This window comes from Kryptolebias marmoratus, linkage group LG16, assembly GCF_001649575.2.
Source record: "Kryptolebias marmoratus isolate JLee-2015 linkage group LG16, ASM164957v2, whole genome shotgun sequence".
In the NCBI taxonomy this organism is placed as follows: domain Eukaryota; kingdom Metazoa; phylum Chordata; class Actinopteri; order Cyprinodontiformes; family Rivulidae; genus Kryptolebias; species Kryptolebias marmoratus.
This window is the reverse complement of record NC_051445.1, coordinates 31,076,486-31,089,773: the sequence shown is the minus strand read 5'-3', so window position 1 is coordinate 31,089,773 and position 13,288 is coordinate 31,076,486. Positions and strand designations below refer to the sequence as shown.

Sequence of the window (13,288 nt, the reverse complement as noted above, 5' to 3'; positions counted from 1 at the left end):
AGAGTGTAACTGACAAAATTTCACGAAAATTCCGAAATTTTTGCGTGTTTTTTGGCGATTACGTCGCCATAGTAACACGAAACGCGAATAAAAGTAGTAGCCCTCATGCCGAGACCGAGCCGGTCGTTCTGATATAAAATTTGTGGGGGTTCTTTGCCCGGTTCAAGCTGCATTAAGGGTAACGGAAGAATAATATATAATAAAGAGACACCTTATTCGGTGTAGAGTAAGAGAGGCCTGCATGCATTGCATGAGGCAGTATTACTTTATTTTGTACTTGGTGAGATGGTCTAATTAGTTTTTGAAGATTTAAACTAATAAAGTCGGTAAAAAATGGCTTTTTGATTATTGTTATGTCTGGAGTACTTTTCAGATTTTCTCACATAGAGGTTAGTTTAAAATATGGTTTAGATTACTTTTCATTTTTAAGTTGGGATATATATATATATATATATATATATATATGAGATGCATGTTCACTTTACTGTACGTGTATATTATACAATTTTTTCTGATATGCAAATTAGATTACATTAAACTTGTCATTAAAGTGAAATGCTGATTAGCAGAATGCAAAGAAGCGGTCAACCGCAATATAATATAGCATATGGGAATACTAAGTTATGGAGTATTAACATGAATTGTTACACTTTATAATCCTCAGTGAAATTTGTAAAGTTTATTTTATTTAGCAGGTGGTATACATTTGTCTACTTTTTTTGTTTTTACATTTTGTTAGCTAACATTTGCCCTGTTTATTATAGTCAATCAAAATACTATTCCATTTCCACCCCTTTATATATCATAGTTATAAGACTAGTTGTTTGTGTTAAAGTTCATATTGTCTTTACATCAGTGTTTAAGTGGGAGTAGTAACCTACATTCCCTTTATTATTATTTGAATAATATTATTTAATAGACTCTGCTATGCAGTTTAGTTGTTGTGGGCTTATTTTCTCATCTATATCTATATCCGTAGTAAAAGGTTTTATGAGAATACGGACAGTTTCCCCTTTTTTCCCACAATTTGTTGTTTGGCACCAATATCAACCCTGACGTATGAGCCTCTTAGCATTTGCCTCTATGCCACAGGCCTGCTCTGTATGAAGTTTATTTAGTACTGTGGTAGTATGGATTGGTTTAACTCCTTTAAGAGTGTGTAAAGAGATGGAGAGCGAACTGGCAACAGGCATGCTAGTTGTGATCCCGGTAAAATGAAAAAAAATAAGAGTTTAATATGAAATATCGCAGGATTCACAAATGCTCCTCTTGTCCATATCCTTCCCAATCAACTAGATACTGGAGACCACAACGTGCTTGATGCATGTTGAGGATTCAATAGGCAGTGTATGCTGGATGATTGTTGATGATGCGAGCGGGTGGAGTAGGAGTGGCTGGTGGACAAATGTTACTGGAAACAACTAATTTAATTAAAGCAACATAAAATGTTGGCTGGATCCCCATGGACCGTGGAAGTTCTAAACGAACAGTGGTGGAGCTCATGATGGATTCTATTTCAAATGGTACAAGGAATCTAGGTTCCGAATCCAAGGGGTGTCTTTAAGTGGTATATCATGGAACAAGAGCCAGACCTTTTGGCCAGGGAACTACTGTGGCACCTGGATTCTTTTCCTGTTGGTGATGAGTTGGTTCTCTTTGGCTGTTGAGATAACTGAGCTACATCTGTGCCATCAGGCTATGGGGCCTGAGTTCCCATTTTGAGACATTGTCTTCTCATGATACCCTCTTGGGAAGTGGATTTTGGGCTCCTACACTCACGATTGTCGGAAGCTACTGCAGTGAATGCATATATGGAGGTGTTATCTGTTGCATGTCTGAAGACCCCAGCTTATCACCATAAAGGGAATTGAATGTACTTGAATCCATACTGTTAAGTTTCGTCCCAGTGGGATGTGTGTGTGTGTGTTATTCTACAACTGGGTTTGGTAAATGTTTATAAAAATAAGCAGCCCCAGAGAAATGGGGGATTTCACTGATTGGGCCAGAAATCTCAATGTGGCACAGACTCTGTTATTTTGAATAAACTCTCACTGTTCAAGAATAACTTATGTCTGTAAAGTCATTTCTTTTATCATTTACATCGCTGCTGAAGACCCAGAAGAACATCCACCTTTTGAAGACACTTCACTGTCTTTGAAAAGGGTGTATTACTTTGGTGCCAGACCTGGCACTGCTGCCAGGTCTGGCACTGGCAGTGAACTAACTTCAGCTTCGTGGAAGGAGAATATTTTTAGCAAGTTACCTCGGTTGTGTTTCATTGTAAGTGAAGTGAAATTTATTTATATAGCACTTTTTCAGCAGCAAGGTGATCCAAAGTGCTTTACAATACAGAAACAACAAAAGAATCAAATACATCAGGTACATAATTAAACACAGAAAAAAACATCAATTATGTATAATCTAAATAAAATATAGGATAATCTAAATAAAATCACAAAACCAAATATCTAAACATGAGCTAAGACAGTCAAAATAGTAGCTAAAATAATCTAAATGATAAATATGAGCTAAGATAAACTAAACTAAGCTAAATGTACAGGAAGGCTAAATAAGCTAACATAAACTGCTAAACTAAAGGTACCAAGAGACTAACTAACTAACAGTACCGAGGCCCGCTAACAGGCAACATAAAAAATACTAAGATAAACGTGATAATGCTAAACTAAAGGTACAAGAGACTAGCTAATAGTACCAAAAGGCCTGCTAAACAGCCAACATAAGAATTACTAAGATACTAAGGTAGTGAAGGAGGGAGTGGGATGACAGAGATGACTTAGAAACAGTGAAAAGTGTGCGTGTGTGTGCGTAGAGGCGGTGGAAGACGATGGTGTGCATGTTGTATGAGTGTGTGTGTGTGTGTGTACGTGTGTGTTTGTAGAGAAGGCCATGAATTACGTCACAGAGGCCATTGTCTTTGATAATATGATGGAATATTTATCAGCCAGCCCAGAGCAGATCCACTGATGTCCTTGCAGAAGGGGGGCAGAGCATCTTGTTTACATAAAATCTGGGGAGAAATTGAAGATGGCTAGCCAAGGCCAGCAAAGGGAGCCAGAATTCACAAAACAATAATTGTTTTGGGTCAGGCAGACTTGTTTTCTGTCTGCTTTAAAAGTCTTGCTGATACTTTTAAATGGGGAATCCAAACAGCCAAATTCCAGGACCATTCCGCCTGATTCGAGTGAGGAACTTTTTCGAGATATAACCCATCATTCATGAGTTCCAGAACCACAATTTAGTCTGCAGTCCTGTAAAAGGATCGCATTCAACTTGCGATTCAGCTCCGGTAACCACACAGTTTGATTGTTGACTGCTGAACCCATCAAACGAATTTGACGATAAGTCAGGTAACTGCCTAATCCAAACAGCAGAATTTCTGTTATCAAAAACCCAAATATGTAAAGATCTTCCAAAGACAAAATTGTCAGACAAACAATATTCCATTTCCTCCAAGAATCCATTGTGTATCTGGCAAAAAATGGCGGGCAAATGCCCTGGTAAAAGAAATAATTCTAAGATTTAGAATACCAGAAGAAAAAAAACATCTAGTGTGATTGGAATCCTAAACACCAAATTGAAGAAAACATTTGGGCGGAATAAACAAAATTGGATTTATTATGTGCCAATAGTTGTATTGGACATTCATGTGACTCCTATCCAAGCAGGACTAACACCCTTTTGAACTGCTATATGATATGGGAGACCATATGTCATACCACAGCTGACACCATTCGTAAGGGTAGACAAAGAACACAACCAAATTCTAGCAGACTATATGGTAAAAATGGTAACAAGCAAAAAAGTGTCTTCTGCTAATTATTTTCCAGATGTAGAACCAGAAGCCCTGAATGAACCAGTGAAACCAGGAGACTGGATTTTGGTGTAAGATATCAAAAGAAAACATTGGCATAGCCTAGGTGGGAAGGACCATTTCAGGTATTGCTCACCACACCAACAGCCCAAAAATATCTGAAAGGATGTCATAAATACATCTCTCACACTTCACATTAGTCAGAATTCCCTCTGGTGAGGAAAAGAGTAGATACAAACCAAGGTCCCTGGGAGGCCAAGTCTGGGTACAAAGGGAGGTCTTTCTCTAGGTAGCCAACTCATCTCAACCCCAGTGAACAAGCCAACAGCTAAAAAGGAACACCTAGGGTGTGAATAAAGACCAAGGGACAGAAAAAGGGGACTAGAAAGGTACATAGCTGAGGATGGAGAGACCCAGTCCTTGACACCCTTTTAGAAGGTTGAGCTGGAGTTTGAAGCTAACCATAGGCATGTTGATAGTGTTATCTTTTATCATCATGATACGTATCAATCAATTCTATTTAAATCAAATATACTTTAATAATTCCAAAGGGAAATTAAATGTTGTTGTAATTCATCATCCTGGTTTTATTAAAGAGTTGTTATAGATGCCGATGGCTGTGGGCAGGACAGATCTCTTGTAGCAGTCTGTCTTAAAGCAGACATGTGTTAAATGTAGGGGTGAATCTAAGCCCTCTCCTCACGGATCCTGCGAGCCAGCTGTATGTCTTTGGGCATGATGGTGACTTTTTTGGCATGAATGACGCACAGGCTGGTGTCCTTGAAGAGCCCCACCACGTAAGCCTTGTTGGCCTCCTGCAGAGCCATGATGGCTGAGCTCTAGAAGGGCAGGTCGATCTTGGGTGATCTCCTGAAGCAGGCGCTGGAAGGGAAGCTTCCGGATGAGCAGCTCAATGGACTTTTGGTAGTGGTAGATCTCCCTGAGAGCCACAATAGCTTTTGTGGGCTACGTTGGTGATGAGCTACTTTCTGGGGGCTTTACCTCTGGTGGATTTACATCGGTCTGCTTGGTTCTGGCCATACTAGAGTTCCTCGAGGTTCCTCTGTAGGTATGTGGGCTGTAGTTGAGGTTTTATTTGAGCTTTTAGGATGTTAGTCAGCTGCTCCCAGTTGTTAAAACCATCTTGTTGTTATGGTTACGAATCATAACAAATGTCAAAAAGTAAAACAGTTAAGGATAAATTCTTCCAACAGCACAGCATCCGATACTAGAGGAAATAATCATCCAAAAAAGGATTTACATCCAGAAAATCAAGGCATTATAGTTTTCAAAAACAATATCTCAGATTGAGTGTAACACAGCTACTCCAACATGCAGCCACCTTGAGTGGTGCAATCCTCGAACCCATAAAACCATCAAAATTAATCCTGTATGAAGCACTTTGACAAAGCCGGCCACTTAGATGCAGTAGGAGAAAACATCCACCAGGTGCATACAGCCTTACTTTTCTTCTATGCATCCTAGTTTGCATTCTTTTGTGAACATACAATATTTGAGCTGGTAAGTTTGTGGGAACCCTTTTTTTGTTCTTTTAATCTTAAAGCACAACAGGTAATTCACAGTAAAATATATTATTTAATACCAGAAAAATGAACAGTACAGAATGTATAAAAACCCATTTACAATCAACATCTGTTTACTTAAACATTTTAGACAGAGTACTCAAACAACACTGATAGCTGATAGATCACATGATCTATTAAATCATTGTCTAAAGTCCCTTTAGAAAGAAACTGATGTGATACATTTATGACACAGATCCCAGTCTCTTTCAACATGAGTATAAATCAGCATGAAAATGATTTAAAAGGTTTCCAGTCAGGTCTTTTAGCCTCTGTGAGCCAAACATGTGCCATGCAATCAAATCCAGATTGTTTTCGGTAACATCTACCAAAATAGACCAATACAGACAACAGTAAAATTCTTTCAACAAACTACTGGTTTACAGGACACACTATTCTACAGTACTGGGGCAATTTCTGTAGCTGTTGTGAGTCCCTGGACCCACATCAACTTCTTTTTTTTTTGCAAATGCACACAATTTAATACAGCCGGATGAGTTCATTCTGAGAACCACATTGTACCCGCCTTGGTCTGATTTGTACCCACATTATGATTTAAACTACTGAAAAACACTTTAAAAACAAAGACAGGCATATTTTAACCACTTTTTTCTTTTGGTCAAAAAGGCCAGTTTATATTGACCATGACTGATTTATGACAGCAATAAAACATCCAAGTGGATGAATACTTTTTATAGGCACTGTACATGACCCATGGCGATACTGTACCAGTAAGACTGAACAGCACTGCCAATGATCAAATTGTAGACAAAGGAAATACGGGACTGTTATCAGTTTGTGTCTGGAGAGAGCCATCAGACTATTACGGCCCAGTCTCAATACTCGCACTACACCCTACACCCCTCTATGAAGTGTGTACTCAGTTGAAGTGCACAGAAGGGTTTGTGTGCACAGGTTACAAGCATGCAAAAATTGGAGAATTGGGACAGTACGGGTTACATCTTCGACTTGCACCACTGTGTCGTAACTGTGACATCCAACAGGGTGGACCGTCGCTGTTTTGGTATTTTAAAATGGTGCCAGTACAGTATATGTATTTTTGCTTTCCAAAGTCATTGCAGGAGATATTTGGCTGTTCAAATGTGTTTTGTTATGACTTGCTGAATATGGAGCAAAGTTTGATAGTATTCACACCTGTACAGCAGAGTGAAACAAGAATTATTTCAATATTTTACATTTAAAAACAGTTTTTTTCATGACAGATGCAGCTTGCTCTGTCACCACTGTCATATTTCTGCTGTTTAATTCCAAACCCTTTCATTGTCAATAAAGATAATTAAAAAAAAATTAAAATCAGCACATGCAGCAAAGAACTGTGGGTAAATACTTTGCCAAAGTCCGCCTGGATGCGGGCTTAGCCGAAGGGCAGATGTAGTCCACAAAAGGGGCGGGGCTAAAGAGCACTCCAGAGAATTGGGACACACTACGCACTCAAACCCTTCAGCATGAACGCGCATTTGAAGGACACAAGGGTGGAAGTGCGAGTATTGGGACTGGGCCTACCAGTTTGTTCGCTATCATGATAAGATGCTTCATGAATTACTGATTTCAATAAATTTTAAAAAGGCAGATCTTACAAAGGAGAGGGTGGAGATGAGTGGCTCACTCTGCCCACCTGGAGTCTCCACTCTGAAAAGAGGTATAAAATTCAGCTTGAAAAAGAAACCACTTTACTGTCTCTGTGTGCTAGTTCGACCAAAGTATAGACAGTCCGCTTTACTTTTGCCCTCATTGTTCACTTTGAAATCCCTCCATACAGTTTCTTCTTCTATTAATTAACAACTTTATGGTGCATTACTGCCACTAATTGATAAGGAATGTGATCAGAACAGCAAAGAATTAAATAAAATAAAACTACCTCCACAGATCTGACACTGCTTCTCTTATATAACCTCAACTGAGAGGTGAGTGTTATGCTTCTCAGTTGAGCAGTCAGAAGTGGTATCGGAACTCTTTTATGAGTACAAATACAGACACACACAATATCAGACTGATACATTATACTGGTATTGGCATTGTTACATCCCTACAAACAACAGACATTAAGACCATAGGACGTGGAAATAACCTGTGAAAACAGAAAAAAGATTAATGTTCACAAATTTGTAACATTCTAAATGTTGACTTCATCCAGTACCAGTGTTGTATTCAGGACTACGTCTGTGGTTAAATTGGAGCAGGTTCCAAATTTAGAGCACAGGTTGTATGGCAGCTATCAAGCTTGACCACGTTATTTTGGCAACTATTTTATGGTTTCTGCAGTATCAAAACAGAATGATTCATCAGTTTCTAAACAGTGAAACAAAAAATGTAAAAATAACTGTTTAAATCTGGGTTCTTTCCAAACTCAAGAAGCAATGGTTTCTGAAGTTCAAACAACAGCCGATTGCCCCAAGAACCTGGTCTTAAAAAATAGCCAGAGGACACAAGGAAAGGCATAAGAATATGCAAAAACAAAACACAGACTTGTTCCATTTTATCAGTTTGATGTACCTTCTACTCCAGATATGACTGACTTTTAAACACTGCATGTGTAAACCAATAAATTCTTAGTCCACTATGAAAGGTGATCTGATGTGCGACTTTCAAAAAGCTTGAATTTCAGTGATTAGTAGCTGCGGCCATGGAAGGCAGGCAATCATAGAATTGCCTTAGTGTTTGTGTGCGCACATCTGTTTGTTCGTCTGTGTGTTACTAAAATTATCTCATGTACCAGTGAACAAATTTTAATAAAACTTGAAAAAAGTAAACATTGGACGAACATTTACAACCGATCAGCTTTTGGAGTCAACCTGATTCAAGATGGCAGCTACAGCTAATTGACCTAAGCAAACACAACAAGGGCTATATATCAATCAGTTTTGCAGACATTAAGCTAGAATTTGGTGTGGTAATAACTGAGAGTCATTCATAACACATTTTAGTGCTAACAGATGGCACAAGATCTTTGTTTAAAACTTTAGTATGCAAGACAATTAGCAATGTGCATTCCTTTAAGTAATGCTAGTTTCATTGTTATGTTTGTGTGTTTAAAACTGAAAGTTTTATATAAATGGTATTTCTTTTCAAATCAATAACAGCATGTAATCAGTCTCAATAAAAGACAGTAAATTATTGTTTGCATAAATTACCAGATTCCAGCTTCAATCAAACAACTAAAATCATAAGTGTAAAACCTGCAGTCTGGTCAGTGTTTATTGCATTTCTCCGAAACCTCTTAAACAACAACAACAACATCAATAATAATAATAATAATAATAATCCCTTATTTGTGTAGTAACAGTGGCAGCAGACAAAGTGAAGACCCACGCAGTAAAAGGAATGATGTAATGCTTAGGCCATGGTGTACCCGTAGCTTCCACAGTGCAGAGCTACCAGCAGCCGGTCTCTCAGAACCTCCTGGCTTGGGTATTCTGGAAGTTTCAACATGTTGATACTACAGAAAAGGAGAAAACAGAGAGTTGGATGATGGTCATGGTCACACATTGACAAACTAGTCAGAACAACCCATATGCAACCAGTAAAAAAAGTTGACGTACTATACTATTCTTTTCTCAAAGACTTGTAAAAAATTTTATTAAAAAAACCCCATCAAGTACAAGAAAAGAATAACTCAACTGAATTCAAATGGGATGATCACTCTGATGGTATGGCAATCGCAAATACTTTTAATTATTATTTTGTCGAGTTGGCGGAAGAATTATCAGGAAACTTCAAGCCACTTTATTTGGCAGAGATACCCGTAATTAAAACCCTGGCTCCTTTACTAATAACAAGACTGACCAGAGAAACACTGCGAAAATGGACATACCACAAGGTTCCATTTTAGGACCATTATATATTTTTTTGCTTGTATGTTAATAAACTCTCTGAAAGATGAAAGGATGTTCAGTGCCAAATGTTCACAGATGATGCTGTCATATACATAGCTGCACAGACTCCACAACAGGCTGCAGTTTCTGAACAGGGAAATGGTGGCAGTGTTACGGTGGTTTAACAATCATTTTTGTCTCTGAACAAAACCAAAACTGTCTCACTGTGATCAGAAAAGAAAATTTAAAAAGTTGAAAATTATTTTATTGTTCTTAATCAGAGGGAAATCCAAAAATTATTTCCATTCAGATATTTGGACTTTGTTTCATCTTAAATGCATCTTAAATTTAAGGCCGATATTAGGAGAGAGTATAAAATGATTAAAACAAATCTTTGCTAGTTTATGCTTTTGTCTCATAAGAGTAAACGCATAAATGTTGCCAAATTATATGAATGATCAAAGTTTCACACTTATGAAAAAGGTACCTTATTCCATTTTTTAAAATGGGAGTGTATAAAGTAGGGCTGCACAATATTAGAAAAACTTGTGATGTGCAATGTTATATTCAATAATATATGTTTTTTAATAGTGTGATGTTTATATCAATTGCAATAAACCCACATTTTCCTCATTTTTATTTTGTCATCACTATCTTTTAAACCAGGTGTGGGCATCGAGGCCATTTTCAGCAGCAAAACATAAATGCAAGGTACTTGAAATGTAATGGTCTATGGTTTATTGCTGTCCAAGTAGCCCTTTGCTGCATTGATATTGCAGTGATAACAAATTTGCAATATATATTGTAGTCCTAGTCCAAAGATTTAAAATGTTTGGATTGGAAGGTGTTTTTTTGTTTGTTTGTTTTTGTTAAATAATCTGTTAAATGTTACAAGTTTTTAAGTTTGGTGCATTTGTGTGCTAAAATACGTAGAGCACACATATTTGCTGTTGTAAAAGATTAATGAAAATGACAATAAACAAACAAAAACAAAGTACATGAAAATATAAGCCAGTGGGTTACCATGTACTGGAAGTAGGCAGAAGGTTGGATGTGTATGGGACTGCAGCAATTGTGAACTTCTGTAAACCACTGCCACCCATAAGATAGGCAAAACCACCATGAGGAACCCTGGAACTGTATAGAGACTCAAATTTACAGACAGTCCTGTTTTTTCTAATGTAAAGTATAGTACAACTAAAACAACCAACCTTCCAGTGACAAACTGAAGCAGTGGGACACATTCTTCTTGGGTCAGACTCCTCACCACCTCCCAGAACCACTGAAAAAAACCTGACAGATTAGCTAAAAACCAATAAATGAATGAATGAATAAACTGTCAGGAGGACAAATGAATCAACGAATGAATAAACTGACTTTTATTTCCATTGTTGGAATTTTTTTTGTTGCAGCAACAGACAAAATGCAATAGTAAAAAGGATGCAAATAAAACCCTGCACAAATGATTAAAACTGTACAACAATCACTAAATTGTGCAAAAATATGAATGAATATGTGCAAAATATAATTTAAACAATGCAAACCAAAGGCAGAAGTGACAGATTTTTAATACAATGTGATGGCCTGAGAAAAGGAAGATTTCTTGTAGTGGTTGATCCAATAGCTTTTCTATTTAAAAACCTGCTTCATCGTCTACCCAGTGTTTGCTGCAGACAATGTTCTGAGTTGTCTTTTATAGACAGCATCTGTTTCTCCAACCCCTCTTCAGAGTGGTCCAGTCTGCAACAGTGTGCCTCTGTGTTAGTGTTGTTTACCAAGTGAAGAAGACTTGAAGTTGGCTGTATGTGTCATCTGTAATATTGTCACCTTCTTAAAATAATTGCATAAGTCATTTTTCTTCAAAAAAAAATTTTTTTTTGCCTAAATCATCTCAACAATCAACAAATGGTTCAGTTTTTTGTGTTTCCTGAAACATTGCAAAAAATGACTTAGGCAATTATTTTAGGAAGGTGACGATATGTTTGCAAAATAAAGTCAGAGGCAACACAAAAAGTGAGAAATTAAAACTTAACAGTGTTGTCCATGCATGTATCTTTGCTGTTTATATAGGCTAATATATAAAGTATCAATTGAAGTACTTTAGGAGAAAGAGACCCCAGATGGCAGACAACAGGAAGAATGGATTACAGAAAAGTTGCTCAAATTCTTTTAAACCATCAACCTTTTTCATGAAACATGTTGGATTTGGAAATGATGACAGCTTGATGATTTATACAAATCTCTCTGTCTGATAACCTGGAGAACATATTTGTAGATTTCCTGTGACAGAGACAAAAGGCTCAGTAACATGCTGATGTTTACAGTAAAAATATTTTTCCATAAACAACTTACTCAAGTCAGAAAGTATTTTTTTTTATTTAACCAGAAATCAGGAAAAATAATTCTGATAAAACACTTAGGCTGAAAGTACCAACTTCCGATTATGCAGAGAATATAAGAAAAAAAAAGATTTCCAATTCACCAGAAATTTCAAACTCCAAACTGTTTTCTTTTTTTTTCTTTTGTTTATTGATTCTAAGGGGAGCAATTCTACATAACATTTGGCTTCAACGACACAAAATCAGCTTCATCATTTAAAAATAAAGACAAATAGGCCATTGCCTTATAACAAACAAAACAAATAAATCACTCCAGTTCCCCGAGAAGGATTTTAGTTATAGGAGTAAAAAAAAAAAATAGAATGTAAAAGGAAAAACTAAAATAGCTAACTATAAGAAAAAAGAATAAATAAATAACTAAAATGATATGCTGTCAGAAACAGTGTTGATTGTAAGGTGTATCTATCATAGGAGAGTGGACTATCGTAGTGATTCCATTAAGTTTGGTCTTTTAAAATATAATCCGATCTTTTAGATTTCACATAGTTTACCCAATTCTGCCAACTTAAATAAAATTGTTCAATCTTACAATTGAGAGAAGCTGTTATTTTTTCCACTTTATGTGTCAAATGTTATATAGAATTTTACCAAGTGTTTCCATCCAAATTCTTGCCATTGTAGTGATTTGTTATATGTCCACTGGTATTTCCATATTATTGTCCATTCCTCCTCTGTTATTGATAAGTTGCCTTCTCTTTCCCACCTTGCTTTAATATGAAAGGTTAAATTGTTTTTAAGATCTATTAGGTTTTTGTAGATGAGTGAAATAATTTTCCGCTTAATTTTTGAATTATAGGCATTAAGAAAAATCTCCATTAGGTCTGTAATTGTGTCAGTAATTGGCTTAATTTTTAAGTTAACAAAATTTCTTATTTGTAATTATTGGTAGAAGTCCTGTTTGTCCAGAGAGTATTTTCGCTTGAGTGTTTCAAAATCCCTTAAAGTTCTGTTGTTCATTATTGTGCAGAGAGCTGTAATTACTTTGGATGTCCAGTCTTTAAACCTGGCGTCTAATTTGTTCGGTGTAAAGTGTGAGTCATATGCAATACATTTTATGATTGCAATGTCATTTTCTAATGTATTTTTCTTTACAATGGTTTTTCACACTCTAAGGGTTGCTTTCATCCATTGGTTATCTATACTGTTTATAAAACATTGTAGATTTGCATCAGCCAGAGCTGCCTGTATAGGAATGGGTGTCATCTTTGTTTCAATATCTTAGTTATCAATATCATAGTTTATCCCATTCATTAAAAACCTTTTGGTTAATTTCAATTGGTAAAGTCTGAAATAGGCAGTATATTCATTTTGATTGAGTTAATTCTTGAACTAAAACTTAGATAAGGAGTAAGATTCCATCTTGTGATATTCTCTTTGATTCTTTTTTGTATGAGAATATAATTATATTCAAATAGTTTTCCGAGGTCCCTTGGTATGGCAATTTGAAATGGTCATTTTGCCAAGATAAGGGGTATCTGTTTTGGATTTCCTGTGGTGGAGCGTAATTGTAAGATAGCAACTGAGTTTTGTTAATATTAATTTTGAACCTTAATAATTGACCAAATTGTTTGAATAGTTGTAGTAGAATTGGAAGAGAGTAGGTCGGTTATTGTACATAAATTAAAATATAGTCTGCATAGC

At 36.4% G+C, this 13,288-nt stretch overlaps 1 long non-coding RNA gene and 1 pseudogene across 1 annotated transcript; both read right to left on the bottom strand.

The window, feature by feature from the left end:
• Positions 1 to 3,400: 3,400 nt before the first annotated feature.
• On the bottom strand, positions 3,401 to 6,594 carry LOC119617747 (annotated as a pseudogene).
• Positions 6,595 to 8,382: 1,788 nt separating this feature from the next.
• Positions 8,383 to 13,077, bottom strand: LOC108228805. The gene is made up of 3 exons (XR_001808245.3): positions 10,460 to 13,077; positions 10,272 to 10,385; positions 8,383 to 8,872 (listed from the first exon to the last, which is right to left on the bottom strand). It is a non-coding gene; the product is annotated as an uncharacterized LOC108228805 (long non-coding RNA).
• Between the last annotated feature and the right edge of the window lie 211 nt (positions 13,078 to 13,288).